This window comes from Aythya marila (assembly GCF_965140915.1).
Source record: "Aythya marila genome assembly, chromosome: 6".
Classification (NCBI taxonomy): Eukaryota; Metazoa; Chordata; class Aves; order Anseriformes; family Anatidae; genus Aythya; species Aythya marila.
The window spans coordinates 24,821,102-24,842,453 of NC_139047.1; the positions used below are offsets into that span (position 1 = coordinate 24,821,102).

At 50.9% G+C, this 21,352-nt stretch overlaps 1 protein-coding gene across 6 annotated transcripts in view; it reads left to right on the forward strand.

Annotated features, from left to right (window-relative positions):
* The window catches only part of SEMA5B (semaphorin 5B), a 261,113-nt gene that overhangs the window by 37,054 nt on the left and 202,707 nt on the right, over window positions 1–21,352 (forward strand). Inside the window, exon 1 of one of the 6 annotated variants that reach the window (XM_082763903.1) lies at window positions 12,798–12,923. The exons of the other annotated variants lie outside the window; for them this stretch is intronic. The gene's annotated coding sequence lies outside the window, so the exon portion shown is untranslated. Of the gene's footprint in view, window positions 1–12,797; window positions 12,924–21,352 lie in introns of those variants that run through there. 6 annotated transcript variants of the gene reach the window in all.

A 21,352-nucleotide genomic window follows, 5' to 3' on the forward strand; every position in this document is an offset into this window, starting at 1 on the left:
GCCCTATTGTATGACTCGGTAGTTGGGGCGCAGATAACACCGGGATTATTGGGGCAGACGTATTTATTATCCATTCAGAGAGAGTGGATATCTGATGTGAATTTCTGGAAGTGTCTGAGTCGATTCTGTAAGCCGAGAGCAGCTTCCCCAGCGTCGGCGGCTGCGTGCAGCCAGTCCCCTGCCTGCCACTTGCCTTCCCTTTATCCCGTGCTCCACTGGAGCGGAAGGAGCACGTAGATTGGAAATGGCTCGTGCTAAGTGTGGGGAGAGGCAAAAGCCTGTGGACAGAATCCTACAGCCACTGCCTCCCTGGCAGAGGAAGAGGGCAACGGGTGTTTCTCCATCCTTTGTGGGGCCGGCTCTCGGCTTTGGGGTCAGATTTTTTTTATTGCTGGCACTGATTGAGAGCCCAGGGAGAGGAGCATGCGGCCAAAGGAGAAAGCTCCAGATAGTCACGGGCATGGAGCAATTGGGTGTGTTATCATGACCCCTAACTGTCTTACTGCCTTTTTGCCTTCTCCCAGCCGTACTCCGTGTCTGGCTGCTGCCTGTGATGGGTGGGACAGCACGTACAGCTCTGCTGGAGCTTGGGAATGGGGTTTGCAGTCTCAGACAGCTGCAGGCACAGTGCAGGGGCACTGTGGGCTCCAAGGTGCCCAGGTGAGCCCCGGAGGTGCTTGTTTAGCACCAGAGCCAGGCGATGACACCGGTGAGATGCCTTTTGGGGTTAACTAACTGGGAGGCAGGTTGCATGAGCTTGGCAGAGCGGTGCGTCGCTCCCAGGTGCCAAGCAGCAGTGGTTATGTTGCTCACAAGGCTCAGCCTTGCTGCTGGAGAGCTGCCTGGGGTGTCTGCCCGGCAGCACGCTGCAGACACCTACCCCTGCAGACAGGGCAGGCTGCAACAGCCTTGTCCTTGCATGGTGAAGAGAGGGAATCATCCAGGCCAGCTCCACGTGGCTGAACTTGCTCAGAGGAGTCAAAGCCAGGACGAGCAACCTGGCCTCACTTGGAAGCTGAGTGCTGGAGAGGTGCATTTGCATGTGGTGGCCCACATGTATAAAAATCCCTAGCCCCTTCCCACCCTGCAGTCTCTTCTTGCAGGAAGATGCGGGGTTGTCCTGCACCTCTGCTTCTCCACCCAGGTGCCTGCAAGGCTCGGTGACTGCCAAGAGATGCACTCGGCCAGTGGTTGCTGAAAATCCCTATCAGGATCTGGATCTCATAGGCATGAAATGTAGAACCCAGGTTCATCTCAAGTCTTGAGAAGGTTTTACAAAGCCGTACACACGTTACTCAATAAAACAGATTGCACCTGGGCAGCCCTTGCAGCTGTACATCAAAGGGATGCACGCGGCCGAGGGGCGGGGAGCTGGGAGACATTTCTCTCTAGATTGTTATCTAGGAGGTGCTGTTCGCCTTGGCAAGCCCGTGGCTTCCAAGGTTATAGACAGGAGTTTATTTTTTTGCTGCCACCATAAATAGCTTCTGGCTCCTCGGGCTGACTTGTCAGTTCTTCTCCTTGGGATCAGGTTTGGTCTTTGTCATATGCTTATCTCACTCTTCTCTGGCAAGGTCCAATTTGCAGCAGCAGCTCTTCTCATCCCCACCAGTCCCTCAGCAGGACCCTAGCTTCCCAAGGATCCTCCGAGAACCCAGCTGAAGAGAGCTGTTCGATTCCTCAGTTAATGCCAACCCCCAGTCTGCTGGACCTGTGCTCCTTCCCATGCTTCCTTCAAGATTTTGCTCCTTTCTGCTCAGTCCCACCCTTGGGCTGTGTACAAATTGTTACTGACTCTGTCTTTTCTAGTAGTTTAGCTGAGTTCTCAAAACCAGCGTGGTAAAAACACCTTGGTGGTGGTGCCTGGTGGTGTTAGCACTCATCCAGCACAGCCGCCTGTGCTTCTGCACTGGGAATGCTGCCTGGGGGAGCTCACAGCGTGGGGAGGCTGCAGGCACCCGTGGTACTGAAAAAAAGGAGGCTCACACATGCCTGGGGACAGCCTGGACATTTCAGGCAGAGTGAGAAAGCTGACAGTAACAGCCCAAGGTTTATTAGCGTGCCACACACCTGAACGGACAGCTCTGTACGCAGCACTGCCTAAATTTGTTTTGCAAGCGGTAGCAGCTAACTTCATTTCGAGGTACCTTGGTTCTGGATTAAGCTTTTGCAGAGTCTCAATTTTCTTCTTTCCCTGACTCGAAATTCCCAAAGCAAAGGGAGCACCTGGAGTGGATGATACTGCAGATGTTAGAGGCTATAAAAGCAGAGGATTTCTGTTTTTTCCCAGCATGGGGTTCGTCAGCAGCTACACATCCAGATATTTCATTTTAAAGTATTAACACATTACATGGATTTGCAGCTCCATTTTCAGTGCAAATATTTTATAAAATATTGAAATTTAACACAGCTCTGTATTCTCTGTTATAGGTTGGTTAAACCTCTAACAGGAGTTTCTTTCTTTATCAAATCCTGTAGAATCCTATTAGTTGCTGAGCTTTAAAATCCGGCAGGACTTTTCCCCATAAGATCAGCTGAGAAGATGCAACATAAATTCAAAATATTAGCACAGACTTTAGCCTAGGGCTAACACCGTTCCCTGCAAGGATGTAGGGCCTTCACTGTACTTACACTAATATTTGTGACATACCCTTTACCCTCGGCTTGAGACTTTGCTTTCCCAATCAACAACCCTGTCTGCTTGAGGCTTATTTGATGAGGCAGTTGATGCATCCTGCTGTGAAAGTAAGCGCAGCATTCAAGGGTCATTTGAAGTCCAGCACGCCCAACTCCTTGCTTTAAGACCACTTGAGGAGGGGAGAAAAATTGGAAGAAAACTCTCCGCAGAGGAACTTTGCACTGAATAAGCAGTTTGGACGAGATTGTTATGCAGCCGCATGAAGCCGTGGGAAGAGATGACCACACGAGGTTAATTGCATCTCCCGAGCGTTTCCAGATTTGAAGAAAGAAGGAAAATGTTAAACCCTGCACATTTTCCTTTTCTTGCCTGCCAAGCCCATTAAGAAGCGCTTTAAAGGAATCTGCAGCTCGCTGGGTTCCTGCGGGCCATCAGCACGTGGCGGGGGTGAGCAGCAGGGTCCGTGGGATGCTTGGGTGCCTGCAGGAGGAGGCAGGAGCAGCAGCACGATGCTGATGGAGCCACGAGTGGCTCTGGCACAGCAGCAGCCTGTATGCGTGGCTCCTCAGCTGCAGCCCCATGCCCCGGGGGATTTGCTGATGTGCGGTGGGCACACAGATCCAGCTGGGGGCTGAGCGCTGAGTCCCAGCCCTGTGAAACCCTGGGGGCTGGCTGAGGCCAGGAGAAGCTTTCTGCTTTGTCTCAGAGCTGGCCGTGCTGGCTCACAGCAGTGATGTGTATCTTTCCTACCTTTAGTACTTTTTTTGGTTTGTTTTCTCTTACCAGGGATATTCCATCTTCTCGTTACTTTGGACAGCAGAGCAGGGATGTTAGACATGGTCTCTTTTTTCCACTTAGCTAGGAGAAGATAGGAGATGCACACACCCCTTCTAATTGGCATCCATTATACCAATAAAAAGAGCAATTAACCTGTTACCCTTGTCTGAAGTTGACAAAACAAGGAAGAAAGTTGCATACAAATTAAAGTTGCTGCCCGGCTAAATGGGATCTATTTCTCAGAAACGGGCAAGTTTCAAAGGCAGTTCGCTGAGATCAAAAGAGAAATGAACCGTACGGGGGGCTTGCAGCAGGCAGTTGGAAAACCCACCAACTACTTCATTGCTTGAAGTCTTCTTTCATTATATGATGCAGACTAAATATGTCTTGTTCCTTGAGTTCAGGATGAGCTTCACTCCATAGTATCTCACACCGTGGGTGAGGTTTGGGAGTCCTGTGGTTGTGCCCTCCTGTAGGAAGCGATGTGAGGGAATCCGAGCGGGTTCTTGTAGGGGATTGTTGCTGCTTTGGCAGGATGTGAGTCAGCAACAGGTAACGTCTACAAAAACGTGGCTGGCGGGGTGAGCTGGGCCATTCGGGGTTGCCAGCAGGACAGAAAACCTCACCTATCAGCAGCATGCAGCTGCAGCCTCAGGCACGTTGTGATCTTGCCAGATCTTGCATAGGAAGCAATGTTTGAGCAGCCCCGGTCCTAAAGAAAGGCTCTTGAGGTTGGCAGATGATGAATCAGAAGAGTCGTTCCCGCTGAGCCGGTTGGGGACAGTGTCACCAGTCCTCCAGAAAAGATACTAAATGAAGTTTCTGACATCTGAAATCATTAATTATCACTTGGCACTTCTCAGAAGTGAAGAGGTGCCAGTTCCATTTTGCATGGTTATTTCTTGGCAGATTTAATTGAATAAGAAGTCGTGTAGGATTGTCTTCTCCGTACCATTAAACAGCAACTGTGTGCATTAAGCAGTGGCCACAGTGACCCGTAGTCCCAATCCTCCTAAAATTCATCCCCTTTTTCATACATGAACCCATAATAAATTCAGCTTAGCATTGTGGCCATTGTGCGTAAGGCACCATTATATCCCCTCAGGAAGAAAAGCACTGTAGAAATTCAAGATCCGTATTTTAAAACACCCTCTAGGTCTGGATTCTTGCCTTAAACTCTATCTGAAAATAAGCAGAAGTGCCAGACACTGTCTCTTTTGCCCTGCCGCTGGCCCCCTTTCCTTCAGAGCAGATTAGGAACAAATGTGGAACTCACCGGCTCGCTTAAGCACTCCCATGAATTTAAAAGCAAACACGATGATAAAAAATCCACAGGCTTTTTCGGCAGTTTTAACTTTCTCCAACTTGCTAGCAACAATGAAGACGTATTGCATGAAATGGAAATGTAATATAGATTTCTTTCTTCATGCTGCTATTAAGATTCTTTGTGATGTCTCTATAGTTAGTGAAAATCAGAGTAATGGGGTAATAGAGGGGAACTATTTACATATTGTTGGAGGAGATTGACAAACTTTTTTTTATCCTCATTGCTATTTCCTCCTGTTTGAGCAAACACATTCCCTTTTTGATGATGTTGTGACTTTTGTCACGCTCTGCGTCTGAGCATGTTTGTTAATTGGCACCTCTTGGATGAGTCTGTCTGTCAAAATCACACGTGGCACCTGGCTGCGTAATGTAACAAAACACTCTCAATATTTGAAAGAAATGCGGGTTTTAATATCAGTTTCTATAAATAAAGTCTCGTTGTTGATGCGAGATTGATGTGATATGCCTTTAGTTAGAAAAATGGAAAGTCTTCCGTGCATTTGCTGCCTGATATTTAAGCGTCAGATATTTAAGCTTCCCAAATAGGGACGTAACTTAGGCCCATGAATACCTTCCATTGAAGTTATGGGCCATTATTACCTAGACAGATGCTTAATTTTAAGCATGTGCTTCTTAAATGCTGCAGAAGGTCAGGCCCCACTTTTCTGAGAATTCATCAGACTCTCCTTTCAGACTTTATGGGTGCTCTTATTCCTGTGGACTCGGGAATGTCACCAAGACTGGGGATGGACTATTCGGTTTCCATAATATTGCTTTGGCCACAGTCCCGCAGCCCGATCCAGGAGAGTACAAAGTATTATCACAGGAACAGAGGTTTCCTGTATGCTGTGCAAATTTGTAATCCCCTTCCTTCCCTTGTAGAAGGCTAAACTTACATCCAAGAACAAATGAGCGTGCAACCGAGTTCCTGGAGGAGATCATTCGCATCGAAGGAAGGGATCTCTATCAGCATTTGAAGTTTCCCAAATGAATTATGTTGTCTCTTCTAATATGCTGTGCTCCACATTAGTGGCTTTGTGGATTGCAAGGTATGCCCAGACCTCTTCTTTAACAGCAACGACTGTAAGTAATCCAACACAGAGCCTCAGCTGAAGCCCACTGGGGTCGGTGAAAAGGTCCTTACTGGCTGTGGTTTTGATCAGGCCCTTGCTTTCTGCTCAAACCAAATGCCTCCTGATGTAGGAGCTGAGGCTGGGAGAAAATAACCATCCCTTCACGCTGGATGTAGGTGTGGGTTTGGAGCCGTTTCCCGGGAGGTGCAGATGTGTGCGTTTCGGAGGGGGACGCATGCCACATTCTTAGGGGCGCATACACAATGCGGGAAGGCTGAAGAAGCATGTGGCCGAGCATAGAAATGAAGGCTAAAGTGCTTTCCTTGCCCTGGCGAGACTGAGCACACAGACAGAGAAGTGCACGCCGACAGAATGAGCCCTTTCATGCGGGGCGTCATGATTTACCGACGCGCCGCCTGCATACCAAGTGCAGCGGCGGCAGGAGCAGGGCGCCGGCCCCCTGGGAGCCCGGGGTGGCCGAAACCCACACACCTGGCATCCCCTGTTCCTTACACCCACGTTGTTCCAGCACCTGCATGAATTTACAGCCGGCCGATACCAGCCTGTAGGTGAAGATTTAAGCCCCTTCTTGTCTCTTCTATTTGCAGCCTGGTGCGCAAAGGCTGTGAAGCGCTATCAGCAGCTTGCATAGAGAGCACCAGGCTGTCACCGTAATGTGCTTTGCTCAGGTGTAAATGGCTTCAGTGGCCGAGACACGGCCCCGTTCCCTTTAGCACGATGATCACTTCTGCTGCTGTAGCCCCCGCTGGGTCCCATTCTGCCGCTTATTGCGGCAGCAGCGAGGAAGGAGCAATCCCTTCGCCGCATCCAGGGCCTGACTCCGATTTGGTGTCCTCCGTGACAGGGTAAACGAGCTGAAGGCAGTGGAGCTGTGCCGGGTGAGGGAGAAGCGAGCAGGGAGCGTGATGGATCTGCCTGACGAAGGTGCTTTTATGGCTCCCAGGGCTGCGATGTTTGAACGCCTCGCAAACTTTAAGACCACTCCAGTGAGAGAAGGAAGCAGCGCCGTGCCTGCCCAACAGCTGGGGAGCCGAGATACAGGAAGATAAAGTACCTTGGCCAAGGTCGCTCTGGAAGTCTGTCACAGCGCAGGGGCTGCCAAACAAAACCTTGCCAGCTCTCAAGCTGCTGGGCCAGCTTTCCTCCTGGCATGGGGCGAATGGGCTGTCCCTGCCTCTGTCCTACCTCGCCTCGTCTCCTTCCCCTTCTTGGGCCACGTTGGCGTGAGCTGCTCCCCAGCAAAAAGGCAAAACCCAGCTTTGGGGACGCTCTGGGGTGCAGGTTGGGCTGCAGGACCCCAGGGTGATGGGTGCCTGGTTCCCAGGCACGTGGCCATCCCAGGTCTTCGCCAGGGTCTGCACCTTCCCCTCTCACACTGGTATTATTTAGGGTGACTAATCATAATAACAAATTGATTAAGGTTAACTGGATAAAGTCATCTAAGTCATATTTACTGCTAAACTAACTGCCCAGGGAGGTGAATTAATGATCTTTACAGAAACCTTTTATGGTTATTTGGCCACAAGGTGCGATCTGGTTTGATCTTTTATGCAACATAAATCAGTTTAATGGTTAAATCTGTGCAGCTAGCTGTTGAATTTAAATGAGGGCTTTTTAAATGAAGTATGATGCTTTTCCACACACAGAGGGACATTGAGCAGGTGTATATTGCAATTAAATGGGAAAACTTACAATTAGATAATGTTAAGTTTGTGACACCGGCTGACAGAAGCCTGGAGATTCATGGTGAAGGCCCATGATCAATCATTAATTCCTGCCACTGCGGAAGGAGTAAAAATGCAAATGGTCTCGGCTGAGGTCAAAGCAGTGTGGGAGAGCGATGCAGGTCATGCAGCGGATGGCTGCTACCAGCCACTCATCTCGGTAGCTGCGGGTTCAGATGCTCCCGTGTGTCACAGATGGGAATGTGGCGGGCTTAGCAGGCAGCTCTCAGCCTTCCTAGCATTTGCATTTCTTTTGGCAACACTGGGGGAGGTCCGGCAGAGGTCAGGGACCTGCTGGAATAGGCAGGCTAAAAACACATCCTGGAGATGGCTAAAAACATTTGCAGATTTTCTAGGAGGGGAGAAAGCTATCTATCCCCAGAGCTCACTGCCCAAATGGTGAGTGCAGGCTGGGAGATGAAGGCTGACAGACCTGTGTTAATGCATCCAAGATCAGCAGACCAGATCTGGAAATGAAACCAGCGCTTCTGATCCACAGCCTTTTGTCCTAGCCACAGGACTGCGCAGCCGCTGGATCTCGCAGGGATCCTGCCTTTGCCTGAGGACGGAGAAAGGGAGCAGCAGCCAGGACAGCTTAGCCACGAGCTGCTGCTCAGCAGATTTGCTGAACTTGAGCACAGTCTGTTAGGCACACCTGTTTATTCAGGTGTTTCCTGAAGAGAGGGAGAAGTGATCGGGATGTTGATTGAGCACCGGGGAAACCTTGTTTGCAGTTGGGAAGGCACGGAGAGGAGTGAATGGCTCCTGTCTGACCGACTTCTTTTCCGAGTGCTCCTGCATTAATGTTTTAGTGAGAAAATTTCAGAACAGGCAAAGAGCCGGGGACAGGCAGTGAGGGGGGGCAGGTGATCCACGGACACTCCAGGAGGGATTGGTTCAGGGAGCATGTGACACTTTTCCCCACGCAAGTCAAAGCAGCTGGTGGGACACGGTCCTCCTGGGCTTGTCTCCTCAGTTGGCTGTTTTTCTCTGTAGGGCTTGGTCCCGTTGAGTGATGGAGCTGAAATGCTTGGCGATTCTGCCAAGCCCCTGCTTGTTTGAACTCCCTGGAGTTCAAGAGATTAGGGCTTGGATTAGGGCTTGGTTTAGGGCTTCTCAACGCTGCCAGCTAGCTGGGTTTGTTCCTCTGCTCTGATCCACCTGTGCTGAAGTTCTGTCCTAGCAGCCTCAGTAACAGATGTTTTTAACATTTATAATAAGAATCATTTACATCTTCAAAGCTCTTTGCAAACACAAGGTAATGGAAGAATCATCGCCAACCAAGAAAGGATGGTTTTGTCTTTTTGATTTTTGACTTTTTATGAAAACCACCTGAATGCTGTAAGAAATACAGCTCGTATAGCAGTTAAAGGAAAAATCTGTGGATTTCTTTCTCTCTTCTTTTCTGGCCAAAACTGTGATTGATGAAGTTTTAATTCCTTTTTTTTTCTTTTTAACTGGCTCAAATCACAAAAGAACGAGAAAAAGAAATTAGCTACCTTCCTCCCAGCCTGCTTCTGGAGTGAATTTGCAGTATTGGAAATTGGATCTGTTTGGATTCTAATGCTTTTACCTTTTCTTTATTACCTTTTTGTACAGAAGAAAATAGAGAACATCAAAAAAAAATTTTTTTTAGAGCCATAAAAACTGAACGGGGGGGAGGTTTCAAGATAGTGCCTGAAACTACTTCAGACAACATCTTTTTGTACCACATTAAAATGCAAGTCGGTGTTGTTGCATTAAGTCTCCCACCACTTCGGTGAGGTAAGTAAATATTATGATCCTATTTAACATATGCCTCAAGCCACATAAAAAGCCAAACTGAGACTTGGCATACTTGGATGTAAATCATTAAAATTGCATCTCCTTAAATGAAGGCTGAATTCAGGCCAAAGAGGGAATGTTAGAGCTGGAATTAGACTCGGTCCTCAGCCCGCCTCCTGTACGCTGAATTGTGGTTTAACAGCACAGCGGCGTTTAGAAAACCAGCCCGATGACTGTGATGGCATTTCGGATTTTCACTGCCACGATCATTTCCCTGTTTTTAAATCAAAGCTCTTTGGTTTCTTGAGCTCAGGCTCATATAAAGCTCAGTCCTAGGTCTCTGGCTGCCTTACACCTGGAGCGGGCATTGCCTGGAGCCCCGGTGCTGTATGAAGCTGCTGGCTCAAAACAAAGTTTGAAAACTTGCTTGGTTTCAGGTTCAGTCGGTGTGATGAGCAGTATAGGATTTCCACAAACGTGCATGGGGGGGCTTGGACTTGTGCAGAAATTGGCAGTGAAGTTTTTAAAGCGTGAAGCAGGGCTGCTGCGGTGAGCAGCAGAGAGTGTTTTTGTTTGGAAATAGTCTGTTTTCTGTATGGAGACAGTCTGAGATGGGTGGAGAATACAAAATGCCAGGTTCTTCCTTTGTTTCCTTAGTCAGGTATTCTGTACCACGGCACTGAGAAATTGGCTGGTTTATTTTTACTATTGGGACTTTCAGGATTTTGAAACTGGACATTATGCTCACCCTGTGCTGAGCCTGCACTGGTCTTTCAGCAAAATTTATCTGTTTCAGGCTTGTAATAAAAGCAGAAATCAGAGAAGCTTTGCTTTATTTCCAGATTATTACAGCAAGCTTGTTGATGTGTTTCTAATCTGGGGTGTGTGTGTGAGAAACGTCTCGATGTGGCAGCCTCATTCTGTCAGCAGAGAGAGTGACCCTCATCTGAAATATCTGGCCCTGATAAAAGTCACTCAGGGATGTTTTTTCCAGTCTCTGCTCTGATTTTATGACGTGATTTTCTTGATTTAATATTTCAAGTCGTGTTTTAAGAATAAGGCTGGTCCATTCTGCTGGAGGAGAGATGCAGTCACAACTTGTCGTAGCCTCCCAGTTTAGGAAGGTCCAAAGCATCTTCTCCTTTTTGTCCCAGTGGTTACGGAGGAAACCAAGAGGTAAGGATTGCCTGGGGACTCTTTCAAAACACACGCAGAGTCTCAGCAGTTACTTGCTTTGGTCGTGCTTTTGGATTTGCCCTGGCAGAGCTGTCCAATTAGGAATAAAAAACAGTGTCGGAGCCCAACTGTGGTACCCGAAGAAAGAGACGGATACTGAGCATTCAGCGCTGCTCCCAATTAGAGCTGCTATAAAACACGAAGCAGATGCTCTGTGGCGATGCAGGCACTGGAGAGAAGCAGAGCAAGCGGAGGTAAAGCCGCCCTGCCAGGCCCCGTGCCCACCTCTCCGGCTCCCTGCCAGCCGCACCGCGGGGAGGGCGCAGGAAAGCAGCCCAAGCAGCTCAGGAGGTGGAAGCGGCTCGCAGCTGGGAGAAGGGAGGTCTCTGGCTGTAGCACATCATTAATTGCCAGAGAGGATTACCCACTTGACACCGCTGCTCCACATGCTCTGTCTTCAGCCCTACCTGGCTACGTGGTACTGCTCGTTTTCTGCTTGTGCTGCAGGAAGGAAACAAACCAGCCCCGCCGTTTTCCCTTCTGTGCCCTTGAAAGGGGGGGAGCTCCTTCCCAGGCAGAAAGGGCAGGCCTGGAGAAAAGGCACTAGCATGGGACTTGGAGGGTGTGGGTTAATTCTTGCCTCTGCCACAGATGGCTCGTGTAACCCCAAGCACGTCAGTTAATTTCCATGTCCTTTCATTGCTGCAGTTGTTACTACTCCTGGCTTTTTCCTTTCTTGTCTACAGTATGTGCTGCTCAGGCCAGTTGTGGTCTCCTTTTCTTTCGTGCAGTACAGCAGCTGAGGCCGTGGGAGGCCACGGGCTTCCAGAAGAATAAAACAAGAACCCAGGCAACCCCAACCTGGCTTGGACTGGGGGCAAATGAAATCTTGTGGTGTTGGTAGCTAGAATTGGACTTTCGGTCATGTCTGATGTTTCCATGTTGATGTGCTGGACGGGGACTCTGTCAGTGCCACGTCACACACATGGCATCGCAGGTGGCTCTGCTGACAGAAGTGTGTGCGTGCTGTGTAAGTTCCTGCGTGTCTCCATTTCAAAATGAGAAAGGAATTCCTTTCCCTGAGGCTCCCAGCACCTCTGGTACGATTCAGATGAGCCTAGAGGCTAAGATGGGACCTATAACTCTATATCACATTCATATCAACATCTATAGTCACGGTTTGAGTTCAGCCTCATGCTGAACAGCACAGCAAGAGGCTGGGGGCTCGTGGGGCAGAATTCCTGGGGCTGGATTTTATACGGTGTGGTGATGCTGGGTCACCCATACATGCTGCCGTACCTGCTGAGGCACTGTGGGGCTGTTAGCAAGTTGGTGCTGAGCACTCGAAACAGAAGAGAGCTCTGCGGGGTGGCCTGCTCCCCGGCGAGATGAAGCAGAGCACGGAGGCTCGGAGGAAGCAAACACCAACACGAAGAGATGGCCACTGGCCAGCATCGATGATACAGCTTTTAGGAAATGGTGAGTGTGCACAGACAATTTCTGTTTTCCCTGACACCCTGATGGTTATTGTGTCTGCCAGGCATTGGAGCGGGGAGGCACCACGAGAACGGGTCTTCAGTCTGTGGGAACAGACAGGAGCCTTGTCCTGCTGGGTGACAGCCCCTGTCCCCTTCTGTGAGGGCATGAGGAGCAAACCGCAAGCGGCCCGAGCAAGTGCTGCGGGTGGCTGAAACCGTGAAACCGGCCCTGTTGGAAGGCCACCAAGAGCTGAGGGGACGTGGGAAGGGGTCGTGTGTTTGGTTCATGTGCCCCGAGGGCAGGGGCAGGTGGGGTGGGAGCATGTGGAGCAGAGAGGGAAGGGCCTCGATCCCTTGCTCGGGCCCCTTGGAGCGGTTGTGGCTCCGGGCCTGCTGTGGTGGGACCCGTGCTAACACCACACGTGAGGGAGAGCTGCGGGGGGACAAGGAGGAGCGAGGGAAAGGGCCCTGAGGCGATTGCAGCGAGCCCTCTGGCAGCGTGGCCGTGGGAGGCTGCCATGTACAATAAGGAAGCGATTTGTCTGGGAGTAGTGATTCAACACCTCAAACTCTCCCTGCCTGACCTCTTCCCCGAGTCCCCAGCTCGGGGTTTAGCCGGCGGTTCCTGGCAGGGGACGGCTGACCGGGCTCGGCGCTGTGCTGGGAGGAGAGGTCGGGGTGCTGGTGCTGAGGCAGCGCTCTCCGGGCGGCTCAGGGGCCGCCTTTCAGCCCGGCCCTGTGGAAAGAGGTGGATTTTGCCCTGCTTGGACACACATTAACCACAGCAACTTTCCTTTCTCCCCGGCCGTCCCACGGGCTGGTGCTGCGTGCAGCCTCTCCCTGCCACCGCTACACCCGGGGGCTGCGTGCCCACAGAGCCATCAGCCCCCTCCCTGTCCCCTCCGACTTGTGCCTGGCCGCTGCCAGGCCCCGAATGGGTCTGCTGGTATGTCCCTAAGCGGGTCCCCTCTGGTGGGTGGCCCTGGGAGGGCTGGAGGCTGTGGTGGGAGCTGCCCTGCAGGCACCTGGTGCCGGAGGGGAAATTGGGGTGAGCTTTCTCCAGCCCGCTGCGGATAGGAGGGTTGAATCGGTTTTGCTTCCCGAGCGCCCTGGGAGTTCCTCCTGTCCAGAGCTGTGAGTCGCTACCTGACTTGCACAAACGATTACAAACCTGCTGCTTCTGGGGAATTGAGCTGGTTTTAGAGGTTGCCAGGCTCTCCCAGCAAGCACCGTGCGTGTTTCCCATTCAGCGCTCGCTGCCTGCAGCGCAGAGAGGCAGCGACCGGCGCCTCCGAATCTGCAAATGCCGGCTTTCAAAATAGCAGCCGCCCATGTGTTCTTCTTCCCTGGCTCCTAATATGCACCCCAACATTTTTGCTGCTTTTTCCATCAAAAAGCTTTATAATCTCTTGGGGACAGGGTTCTCTTGCCGCTTGCTTTCTGCGGTTATACCAGCACAAACTGGACGTGAGGTGTGAGCGGATCGAGACGGGGCAGGGGTCTGTGGGCAGCCCCAAGGGGCTGTAGGTCCCTGTCTGCTGCCATCCCGTGAGGAAGGAGCAGCTGTGCTTCTGTGCAGTTCCCTTCCACGGCAGTGCAGCTGCCTCCACATCCAGCCTTGCTCCTTTCCTTTTCATTAGCTGAACGTTAACATGGCCAAGATTCCTGACCCTACAAGTTCTGGGCAGCCTTAGCTCTCCACGTGGCTGGAGGCCATCAAATACATACCGCATCTCTTGGGGAGCTGGAAGAGGAACCAAGAGCAATTCGTAGATGGGAGAAGAGACAAGCTCTGCAAAGGAGCGGCCATTCTGCTGCCAGATGGGGCTGGACTGGGCACGCAGGAGGGTTTCAGGGCAAGAAGTTAATGACGGCTTCATCAGACCTTTTCATCTCGCGTCCCCTACAGCAGTGGCTTGTGATTATACCTGCTGCTTTGCTGGTCGTGTAACCAGCTCAGCGTAGGGGCTGCATGTGAACGAGTAATGAGCACTCAGCTGAAAACCCGCCGGTGGGCACCGCGGGCTCCCTGACTTCACAGGCTGCAAGGCCAAGGTGCGTGCTGCACCCAGCGCCAGCCCTCGGCGAGGCTGACGCTCGGCAGTGAAGGAGGTGTCAGAAGTTCAAGGCAGTACTTTGTGAATTCACCTTCTGAATGTGGTGCTTTCCAGCTCCTCCAGTGATAGCAGCACAAACCGTAAGCGAAATAACTCCTTTCCCCGTTATTAGGTGATATCTATTAGCAGACAGCTCATTTTCTGTTCTCTTCCTGGCGGGGACATTTTGGCCATGAGCAGTTTCCAATCTGGCAAGCACGACTAAAGTATTACAGGAAGGGAGAGAAGTCAAGATCCATGGAGGAAATGTTTTTATTCTCCTTTTCTTGCTCTTTTGAGAATAGCCCCCAAGCAGGATATCTCAGCCAGGAACCGAGCTGTCTCAAGTTGCCTGTTCGGATGTATCAGCCAGTAACAAGCCCACTCCGCACTTCTGCCTCTCCTCTGCTTTTGGGGGGAGTTTGGGGAAGAACAGGCAGGACTGGGATTCCTACCTGGGTGTCTGCCGGGTCCGACACTGGCCAAGGCCTTGTGCTCTGTGGGGTGCGTGTGTGCATTAGGCTGTCCTCTGGGCACGTCTCACCCCAAGTCCTCATATCCAGGGATGGGCTCGGACATATTTTTGATATTTTTGTCACGAGCTTTTGCCTCACAGCAGCTGCAGTTTGCTGTCCCAGTGCTGGATGTTCTCAGCACCAGTGTGATTGCCCAACTTGTGCGTTGTTCTTCTGTAGCACCTCTGGATGCATCGCAGCCTGGTGAAGCCAACCCAGGAGGTAAAACAGGGACTGGAGAGAAAATCAGCAGCGAGCTCGGTCATCAGCTTCCTCACGCTGCTGCTGGCTTGTGCTGCATAGAACAAATCCCGTAACCTTTCTGTGTCTCGGGTCCTTTCTGTCTAATGAGGACAAATATTAATGGCTCCTGGTGACGGAGGGAGGCTGCTTTCATCCTGACAAAGTGCTGTGGTAATGGCAGGTGTTCTGTCAGTGCCGCACAACGTTACCCCGCCGCCTGGATGATCTGTGTTTCCTGGCATCTGGCTGCTGGGAGCTCGGTCTGTGGGCACGGCAAAGTCTGATTTCTGCGCTGCCCACGTGCCAAACAGGGCACAGCTGAGAAACTGGGGGTTGTGTCACTGCTGCTGGATGTGACACCTGGCTCTGCACCACTGCTTCTCAGCCTGGTGCACTTGTGGCACGTGGAGCTGTCGTGGCAGGGAAGACAAATAGCTGCACAGGGAGGAGAGGCTCACCTTGCACATCCCTCTTCCTCTTCACCCAGCCTGGGACCTTTTATGCCACCTGCCCTGTGTACCCCTGGATCTTCTGCTCTCTGTCCACGGCTTGGGATGGGTGAGTCAAGAAGCCCATCTGCTCAGGCTCTGTGATCCTGCTCGTAGCCCCTGGCGTGGAGCAGGGCTTCCTCAGCAGTGTTTAACAACGTGTGGCTCATTAGCACTTCTGCCATGACTTTTCCAAGCAGTCTGTAAATGCCACACCGGCCCTTTCTTCATAACGCTCTCCCCATTTCACTGTTGACTTAATTCTTTCAGACCTCATCCCAGAGGAGCTCCTGCTCACTCACTGATGTATAAGGATTTCTTATCCCCTGGCTTCCTCTGGTTTTCATAGCTGGAATATTATTTCCCCTCTTGCCCTGTCCTCCCTAGACACTTAACACCTTGTGCTTCATTTATAGTCCCTGTCTGATATTTTCTTTCAGCATTTTGTCTTTCCAGTCTTGTTTTTCTTTCCCAGTCTCACTCTTCTACGCAGGAAAATGGAGTTTGGAGTCTTCCTAAACTGTCCAATAAAACTGGGCAGAGCCCAGGCTCCCTTCAATGCAGCAGCATTCTAGGTGCTGCCTCAGAAATACTCCCACAAGCCTTTCATTCCTCTTTTTCTTTTTAAATATATATTTTAGGGTCGCTTGTGCAGGATGTCTTTGCAGTGCTGCAGGAGCCTGTTGGTTGCATTGCTGTTGAAAAGCCCCAGACTTTGCCACGAGGCCAAGTCTGAAGTGAACCTCCCTCCGTGTGCAAGGAGAGACCTGGGACGTGGGCTGGTCCCTTGGAGGTCACCTTGGCTATTTCTGTTTGCTGCTGCGGCGTCTGTGCAGCCCGAGCTGCTGGTTTGGAGGTGGGAAGCGGGGCTGCTGCCGCCTGCTGCCTTTTGTCTTTGGAGCTGTGTTACCGAGCGGTGTGTGGACCCCGGGGGAAGCTGCTTTGGGTTGGAAGCCATCCAGAGCATAGGTGCTCTGAACATACGGCACGTGGGTTGTGCCTTTCTCAGCATAAATGAACCAAAGCACCAGCGCCAAGGTGTGAGGTACGACAGGAGCGCCCGGTGAGCTCGGGTGCTCGGTTTTCACAGCTCGAGCCAGCATCTGCAGAACATAAAGGGTTAGCTGTTCCAGCGGTAGCATGATTAGGTGCTATGAACACTAATGATCCAAAAAGCTCCGTTTTAGCTTACGTGAGAATTGTATCCAATGTTTTCATGCCTGTTAACTTTGCAGACAGCAGGTTTCCTACAGGAGCCGGGATCCAGGCAACTACATGAAAAGTTACTGAAAATGCACGTAGCGTCTGCCTAGAGCTGCGGTCTGCAGCGGGGAGTTAGACAAGGTGAGGCTGTAAAAGGCCGGTAATTGTACACAGGAGATGGTTGTGATTGCTTTTGAATGTGGAGCCATTGTCAGGAACACAGAGGAAAAAGCACAGCCTATTTGAGCGCTCTCATCTCAAACTTGTGGCTCAGTGAAGACGGGGAGCGATTCGGGAGTGCTGCGGTCCCTGCGTTTTCACCTCTGGGATCTGCAGAAACTTGGGGTTTCATGCTGCCTTTGGCATGGCTCTGCTGCTCTGTGCCAGGTTTCATTAACCAGCAGCCAGCGGTTACGTGCCAGGGATGGCATCTCCCAGATGCAAATTTGAGGACCAAAAGGAGAGGTTTTGGTAATATTTGTTTCAAGGCACTTGAAGATTTTAATTTTGGCTCCCAAAACATAGCTGCCATCCTTTAGCTGTTATCAATGGCATTGGAGCTTCACGTAGTAACAGCATCCTGGGATCCATGCGAGAGTGTCAGACTGGCTTGCTGCGACATGAAAGATGTCAAATCTTGCAGCAAGTCGGCTCCTCATTTTTGTCTGGTGCTTAGCACTTTGGAATTGGATGCCATCATCTTCTCAGAGGGAAAACGTCTCAAATTAGAACTTGCTTTAAACAGATGCTTTGCAGACTCGAGTAAGTACGATTTGTAGGCAAAGCTCAGGGAGGAATTCAGCTGGTGAAGGCATCTAGGTTTATTTACCACATTTCTGGGACCCTGCTAGCCTCGTACTCCTGCTTCCCATCACCCCATGAGCTGAACTTTCCCTGCCGGGGGATTGCTGTGGGTTTGCTCTGATCCCCGAGGCTCTGCCCAGCACAGAAGAGCGCCGCTGTCACCCTGCCTCCGGGTCGCTCAGGCATCGCCTGCCCCTTGTGTGATGCTACGAGCACTTCATTCGCTGCTGCGTGTGTGCAAAGAGCTGTAATTACGGCACGTTAAACGAAACAGTATGCAGAGTGTGGGCTAAGCTCTGGGATATTTTTAGTCTTTGTTGGCCTTGTCGTGGCCCTCGCTATATTTCTCTGGGAAACAGTTGCTGAGTAGCATCATTTAGCTTGTCCCACATAACTCCTGGCTCTTGGAAAGCTGGAGTTTCCTGCCAGGCTTGAGAGCTCTGGGACTGCTGCTTTCCCATTGGGAACGTGCCCGTTTTAGCATATAAGACCTCATGCCTTATTAATTTTGAGGAGTGTTTGGGGTAGAAAGGCAATCTCAGGACTAGACGTTAAGGGTTGTATGGGGGGCTGGGATAAAAACCAAAGGTCATGAGTTTAAGCGAAGGCCAGGTTCAAGGTGGCAAAAATCCCCATCACCTTGCTCCTTTTTGCGCTCACTGCTGCCTTGGCTGCCTGGCAGGCAGCTTTGGCCACCACTTGTTTGAAATGCTGGGGTCCGAAATGAGGGCTGATGAACCTGAGACATCACTATCAGGGTCCCTGGAGGATCAGCAGAGGGGAAGATACACCCGTGCTGCCTCCAGATGCTGTGCAAAGCTCATCTTTTAGCTCAAACCGGGGAGGATGAAGGTGTGAACTGAGCTCTCTGGCTGAGGCTGCCGGGTTTCAGTGCAGCCCCGTGTTCTGCTCCAAGCGGTGCTAACCTCTGGCACGTGGTTGAGGCAGACACCTGGGGCTGGTGATGCCTTATGCTGCTGTAACACAAATAGCTGGGGCTCATCTGGCTTTTGAACCCTCAGTATTCACCTTTGCGATCTCCTTTTTCCTGTCCTGAGAACCAAAAGTTGCTTTTTTTGTTGTTGTAACGGGAATTTCGTGTAACAACATGGCTCTAGGAGCTACAGCTTTTTAAGATGAGAAGGTCAGGAGAGACTGTATAAAACCAGCTCGCTCTATTACATTACATAAAAATTAAATAATACCGTACTTCAGAGACAGGGAGAAGCACTTTTATGGGCTGAGAAAACACACATGAAGTGTAAGCTTCCCATGCAACAGCACGAAAGGTGGAAGCAGGGCTGGGAGCAGAACAGACTTCTTCCGTCTCTGTGCACGGAGAAGGCAAGAAGAGAGCAGCCGACGATCCTGGACGTTGAATTCTTCCTCCGCTGGGCAAAATGTTGCACGAGGGAGAGTCACCTGAGTCATTTGTTTTCTACAGGCATTGCACTCGCTTAGAAAAAGGAGAGCTTTATGTATTGTAAGTTAATTGATCACTTTTAAAACTGCTAAGACTGAGGAGTGAATTTAAGAACGAGTTTTTCGAAGAGAAAGCTGCCGGTCCCAATCTCAAGCAAGACTTAGATTAATCGCAGCCTTGTGTGCATGAGAAGCCATTTGAGAATCCATCAAGTTCATGGGAAAGTGATCTTGGAAGAGCAACAAATAAACGCTGCGACCTTTTGACTCCGCAGGCCCTGGAGCTGTGGTGAGTTTGCAGCCAGGCACTTGGTTCCAGACAGGAATTTTCATTGCTGCACTGAAGTAAATCACCGTGAGGAGGAGGCCTCGCCGGCCCTGTCTGTGTGGAGATATTTTCAGAGCTCCGATTCCCTGCGGGTGCCCCCTCCCTAAGCGACAGCGTCAGTGGGAGCCAAATGATAGATCTGCTCAGGAAGCTTGAAATACCAGCGTTTTAAACCAGGCAATTAATACAGCCCCAGAAACCAGCCTTATCGTTGTTGTGGCCTGCAGTGGTGGCTCTGGCTGAACCCCAACAATACGGGATGGATTTGTCCCTGGGGCAGAGGGTGCTGCAGTGCCCTGTAACAGCACCATCGTGGTGTGGCACGGGTGGGCACCAGAGGGACCCCGTTCCTGTCCACGTCTCCTCAGCGCTTCAAAGGAACTAAATTAATGGTGGGAAGTAAAACAGCTTTTAGAAAAACCACTGTTTTTCATGAGTATTAATTTAACGATGCTTAGAAGCAAATGATTTTTAAGCCTTATGGTAGGGGAGGGGAGTTTCTCTGCAGTGAAATTGGCTGGTTCGGATTTTTTGGCTTGGATTTTTGTAGACTAGCCAGAGCCTGGTTCGGGCTCTCATGTCTCGTGTTTTATTTACAGTTAAGCTGCAATCATTGAACCAAGTGTCATGCTGCCAGAGCGCGATCAGGCCTGGAGGGGTCTGAGTTGTCTCACACAGCTTAGAAACTGGGGGAGCGGCTACAGGTTCTTTCTCCTTTGACTTAGGTATGTCGCAGGGACGGAGGCAAATTTGTTACGGTTCAAATTTTTGGTCTTCTCCCCATCTTTGGTTCCAGATGAACACTGGAGGAAGTTAAGCCTGGTTAAGCCAAGCCAGATTTGTGTCGTGAGGCTGGTTGTGAGCCCTGAGGGATGCAGTTAGGTGACAGCTATAAGGCTGTTGCTTACGTGGTCTGTTTTTGTGTTGTGTTCAGGCTGTTTGAGAGAACTTGCTGACCCCAGAAGCTGCCACCTTGCCCTGATCTGGATTAAAATCAGCCCCAAATCTCCCAGATTAGGAGGAGGAAGAGGCAGACAGGCCGTGCGTTGTGTCTCATTTCCTTAGGACCGGGGAAGAGCAGCGGTGTTTGTGTAACTATAGGAGCTACGCTTCAAGAAATGACCAGACAGTGCAGGGCTTGGGATAAATCAAGAGTTAAAAACGATGGTTTCTCCTGATCAGCCATCATGTACAAGGAAATAAAAGGGCTGAATACCTCTGAGGCTGCTCAGGGAGACAATATGACCGAGCTGGATGTTTTTTATTCTGCTTGATTGCCTTCCTCACCATTTGAGCTCAGTGTGGCGTGTCCGGGGTATCACGTGAGGAAAGTAAGAGGAGTTTGTGCTCCGTGCAGTCATTACAGGTTGTCCATGGAGAATACAGCTAGTACAGCTGTTCTCAGCGGCGCAGCTCCTGCCGGGGGGGTCTTCTGCACCAGCAGGCTCCTTGCTCACCGCTGCAGCTGGATGAGCAGAAGCCTATAGGGGATGCCCTGCCTTTGTCTCTGCAGTCTGGGTGGGCTCTGCCCTTGCCTTCAGAAAGAGACCACGCACATCGAGCACGCTGAGATCCATTAAAATGAGACCTTTTCCTATAATGCTGGCAAAATCAGTACTGCTAAAAGGGGAGTCTTGCCCTCATCATGCCTAAAAGGCTGTTAAGGAGCAGTGCAGCGCGCAGGGCTGGGCTGTGAGCGTGAGAAACCTCTGGAAGAAAATTGCTGCTGCTGCTCGTCCCCGCGCCAGAAGCAGAGCTGGAGGTGCGAGAAAGGCTCTGCCCTGTCGGCTGTGGAAGCGTCCTCTCCTTCCTCAGCTCACACATGCTCGATTCGAACCTGTGAAATGCCCAAGAAACAACAGCTGTAAACTCACTTCTCCAAAATACTTTGTTTCCCTCTTTTCATCCTTCTCCCATCTGCTCTTTTCTTGTGTTTCTGTTCCTTTGGTACTGATACAGACCCCCCTATTCACCCTGTGGATTCTCCTCCTTCTCAGGGATCCGGTGAAGAACACAACTGGCATTTGATGCAAATCAGAGTAAGATCCTGCTGGTTTTCCCCCTACTTATCATGCTCCAGGCAGTAGTGTAACAGAGGAGAAGGCAGTGACTCTCCTTCCATTTACATTCCTCGAGGCTGATGCCTTCAGCATGTGTGAAATGGGAGAGGAACAGTCAGCGGTCAGCGTGGCGAGGCGTGAATGACTCAGGCAGGGCTGAGGGCTGGTCCTTCACCCACCGAGGCGAAGGCAGGGCCGTGCCTCGCTCCTTTTCCC